This window comes from Choloepus didactylus, chromosome 21 (genome assembly GCF_015220235.1).
Source record: "Choloepus didactylus isolate mChoDid1 chromosome 21, mChoDid1.pri, whole genome shotgun sequence".
Taxonomy (NCBI): Eukaryota; Metazoa; Chordata; class Mammalia; order Pilosa; family Megalonychidae; genus Choloepus; species Choloepus didactylus.
In genome coordinates this window covers 35,096,656-35,101,603 of record NC_051327.1, presented here as the reverse complement: position 1 = coordinate 35,101,603, position 4,948 = coordinate 35,096,656, and the positions used below count along the sequence as shown (strand labels likewise).

Genomic DNA, 4,948 nt, shown 5'->3' with positions numbered 1-4,948 from the left:
GTCCCCGCCGCCGTCGACGCCTCTGCGGCTGCTGGTCCCCGCCCTCCCCCGCCCACATGCTGACTGGTGAAGCACCGCCCCCTCGGGCCGGGCTCCCCTGCCTGGTTGGGGCGCGGCAGTTCCGCGGGCCCCCATTGGTCCGATCCGACTGATTCCGCGTGCCGCACTCTGGACACAAGCGTAGCGATTGGCTCATAGGCTCGTCTGCCTGACGTAACCAATGGGCAGGCGGGAAAGGCGGTGACTGTCAGGAAGGATGAAGAGGGAGGAGGAGAGGGAGGAGCTAACAGTGGTTGCGTCGGAGCAGACCAAGGAAACCAGAGAAAGGGAATGCGCGTGCGCACTTGCGCGCTGCCCCCGCGGCGCGGGGCGCCGGGTGGGAATCACGTGATCTGGCCCGGCACCCGCACCCGGCGAGGGCCCACTTAGCTCTTCGCTGCTGGGGGCGCAAAACGGAGTCCGGCGGCTGCGCTGTGGAGATGCAGGGCCGTGGCGGGCTGCTCCAGCCCATCGGGCTTCCAAAGGGAGGGAGGAAGTGCAGAAAGCAAATAAAGGGCTTCCCCAGAGGTTTATTTCAGTCCCAGTTCCCAGATGAGCACATCGAGGCTCGGGGAGGGCCTGGTGCGCGGGGCCCGCGGCCACGCGGGGAGGTGGGGGGGGGGGGACCCCGGGCTCTCCCTCGCCTTTCTCGGAACCAGACCCCAGCAGCCGTCTCGCGGGTCCGGTAAAGCCGAGCCAAGCATCAACCGCAGCGGGAGGAGGAGGCGCCGGATGCCCGGGCCGCGTTTGTGCCTTCGCGAGTGCGGCGGCCCCCGAACCTGTCCCCAAAGGCACACTCCTGGGCCACGTGCGGCTGCCCGCGTCGCGCGCCGGCCTCTTGTCTCCTCGGGCCGCTCGCGTGGGAGGCCGGGTTGCCACGGGCGACGTCCTGCGCTGGCCTCTCGTTAATCCGCCCCCGCGCAGACGCTGCGCACTCTGGGTTCCGGGCGCGGGGCTGCGCGCCCCGAATCCCTGGGCCCCGGTTTCCCTCCCCGGCTGGGCCTGTGCAGAGGAAGCAGCCACGTCAATGGGCGATGACCGCACAGAGACCACGGCGGCCTTCTGGGCTTAGCCGTGGGGTGCCGGGAGAGTCGGGCCATCAGCCAGCTTGGGGCCTTGGAGAAGGCTGGCCAGGGCACTTCTCCCACCAGCTGCCAGAGTGCGCTTGTACGGAGCGATTGGGCTTTAAAAGCCAAACAGCCTCCCTTCGCCTTTGGAATGAAGTCTGCTCTCTTCAACGTGGCCCACAAGTCACTGCAGAATCTGGCCCGGCAGCCTCTGTTTTCATTTCACGCCACCCTCTGCTTACCGGGCGGGCCGCCCAGCCACACTGGCTTTCCCTCTGTCTGCAGAGCCCCAAGCTCTGGTCTGCCTCAGGGCCTTTGCGCTGGCCGGTCCCTCCTTCTGGACGCTCTTTCTTCTTTTCGTTGCACTCCTTTTGGCGCTCAGAGGCCTTATCAGTAGCACCCTCCACGCTCCCTCTGCTATCACCTTGTTTGTTTTTTTTCATAGCATGTGTCACTACCTAAAATAATGTGCATATTGGCGTGTTGGCTTGTTTATTATGAGTCTCTTCTCAATAAAAAGTAAATTGTAAGAGGGCAGGGATCTTGCCACTCTTGAGCCTGGTTGAATCCTAAAAGATAAGTAGGATTTGGGAAGGAGTTTGGAGGCCAAAAAGAACCTATGAAGCAAAAGGAAATGGGACGGAAACACAAGGAATAGGGGTTATTAGGGGAACCCCAGATTCTTTTGGAGGGGAGCGGCAAACAGACCAATTAGTTTTGGTACAGGTCCTACAAAAACACAATTTACTGATTCTGTAATAAGCAAAAAATGTTTTCTATGACAGTTAAAATAGAAAAAAAAATCTAAAAATCGTCCATTTTTACAGCAAAAATAATATTTCTGTGCACTTTACTGTGTTTTCTGTGACAGGTTGGATTTTTCTGGGGCCTGCCGAGAACTTAAATGAATGTCTCACACACAAGCAGGAGATGACTTTGGAGACCAGGACAGTGGCAGATGGTTTTTTTTAAATCTTAAACCTCACTTAATAAAACCTAAGCAACATTATTATCGCTCATCAGAACTTAGCCTGCAATATCTGTGGAGTGAGGCTCATAAGCTGCCTCTGAAAAGCAGCATGTGTCGGAGGCCATTCAGGCATAAAGTCAGATTTGTGACAGGAATAAAAGGGCAGTTCCCAGGGGTAAGAGTCCAGGAAGACTTCCGGGGGGGGGGGGGTGCATTTAGCTAGGCCATGAAAACGCAGACAAGGTTCTGGGAAGGCACAGGAGTGGGAAAGGTTTAAAGAACCAGGAATGATCTGCTTTGACTTGAAGCACATTTTTCTGTGTTTTTTGTGGTGAGACATCAGTACAGCTTGTAAATAACTGTACAGACACTGACCTTGGGCAACTTACTAGGACTCTCTGAGCCTCATAAATGGAAATGATGACAAAAGCTCACAGGGTGTGCTGTCAGGATTAAATGAGAATAACCATAAAAAGTCTGTGTACCATACCTGGTACACAGAATAACTCAATAAAGATTAGCACTCAAGGACCCCAAAAATGCACTCCTCAGATTAACCTCTAACCATGGAATTGGGAGGCCTGCACAAGCCACAATGAATGGGAGCCCTCTCGCAAACGTCTGCATGCTTCCCATCCATTTAAAGTAACTATAACTTAATGGCTCAAGAAAATGTGCATTCGTGTATTTTTTTTAATATCCTTCCTGACTTTTAAATATGTATATAAACACTTTTTTATGCATTTTTATTGTGAACTTGAACATATATTCATAACAATGATAACTTTCAAAGTGTGGTCTAACAAGTAGTTAGCAAATTTCGAAGAATATTATGGGTTACAGTTCCACAATTTCCATTATTTCCATTATTGTAAAATATGTATATAGAGAGAGGTGTTAACTTTCAAAGTACAGCTCAACAAGCAGTTATATAGAAAAATAGAGGATGCTTCAAGAATTTGCATGTCAAAGGAGAGGCCAGGCCTCCCTATAATTGTGCCTAAGAGCCTCCTCCCGAATGCCTCTTTGTTGCTCAGATGTGGCCCTCTCTCTCTGGCTAAGCCAACTTGAACGGTGAAATCACTGCCCTCCCCCCTATGTGGGATCTGACACCCGGGGGAGTGAATCTCCCTGGCAACGTGGAATATGACTGCCGGGGAGGAATGTAGACCTGGCATCGTGGGATGGAGAACATCTTCTTGACCAAAAGAGGGAAATGAAAGGAAATGAAATAAGCTTCAGTGGTAGAGAGATTCCAAAAGGAGCCGAGAGGTCACTCTGGTGGGCACTCTTACGCACAGTATAGACAACCCTTTTTAGGTTCTAATGAATTGGGGTAGCTGGTGGTGGATACCTGAAACTATCAAACTACAACCCAGAACCCATGAATCTCAAAGACAATTGTATAAAAATGTAGCTTATGAGGGGTGACGGTGGGATTGGGAAAGCCATAAGGGCCACACTCCCTTTTGTCTAGTTTATGGATGGATGAGTAGAAAAATGGGGGAAGGAAAAAAACAAACAAACAAACAAAAGCACCCAGGGTTCTTTTTTACTTTAATTGCTCTTTTTCACTTTAATTATTATTCTTGTTATTTTTGTGTGTGTGGTAATGAAGGTGTCAGGGATTGATTTTGGTGATGAATGTACAACTATGCAATGGTACTGTGAACAACTGAATGTACGATTTGTTTTGTATGACTGCGTGGTACGTGACTGTATCTCAATAAAATGAATATTAAAAAAAAAGAATTTGCATGTGATCCTTGCACAGGGGCCATGCTAATCTTCTCTGTATGATTCCAATTGTAGTATATGCACTGGCAAAGTGAGCACCATAAACAGTTTTTTAACATAGAAGATGACATATTCATTGATTGTATACTTCAGGTGGTTTGTATGGTGTGTGACTATATCTCAATAAAATTGTATTAAAAAAAGATAACATATTACGCAGCTTGTGTGAAATCTACCTTTTATTTTCCATTTTATAATATATCTTGGACATCTTTCCATGTCAACAATATAGCTACTTCATTCCTTCTTATAAACAGCCACACGATGGACATTCCGATTATTTTTTAACATACAAACAACATGTCCTTTCATCTTTGCACGCTTGTACAATTACTTCCTTTTGATAAGTTCCCATAAAGTGGAATCACTTGGTGAAAACACATTTATTTTTCCGTATTCACTGGTTCCACTGTTGGAATTACTACAAAATACTGAGTATTTCATTTTTTAAAAAAAGTAAAATGAAGAACACCTAGGAAAACAGTATTGAAATCTAGCATGGTTGCAATCTGGAGAGAAAAATGATCTTTTATTTAATACACCTGAGCACCATGCACAGAGCTAAGTGCTCTAGACCCAGTGGTTCCCAAAAGGGGGAGATTTTGTCCCCAGGGGACATTTGGGAATGTCTGAAGACATTTTTAGTTGGGGAGAGGGTGCTCCTGGCCCCTAGTGGGTAAAATCCAGGGATGCTGCGAAACATGGTACAAGGCACAGGATGTCCCCCCTACAACAAAGTATCATCCAGCCGGAAATGTCAACAGTGCCAAGGTTGAGACCCCATTATCCCATTACCCCACTTCTTCTTCACAGCCAACCCCATGACACAGTTACCCTAACTGTCCCCTTTTACAGGTGAGGAGATGGTAGCCTAAGAGCTGTTAAGTAATCCAAGTAAATCCATAGCTTGTAAGCAGGAGAACCAGGATTGAAACTCAGGCACCTTGTCTCCAGAATCCCCAACCCTTGCTGAGTCAGGCCAGCAGGGAAAGGATGACTTTGTGAAAGGGTCTCTTGGAGAGGAACAAATCCAATCATTATCACTGAGAAGTCTCATATTCCTAGTTGACAGTGA

General features: G+C 48.6%; 1 non-coding gene across 1 annotated transcript; it reads right to left on the bottom strand.

Moving 5' to 3' along the window:
* Positions 1-3,805: 3,805 nt before the first annotated feature.
* On the bottom strand, positions 3,806-3,908 carry LOC119518342. Its single transcript, XR_005213732.1, has one exon. It is a non-coding gene; the product is annotated as a U6 spliceosomal RNA (small nuclear RNA).
* Between the last annotated feature and the right edge of the window lie 1,040 nt (positions 3,909-4,948).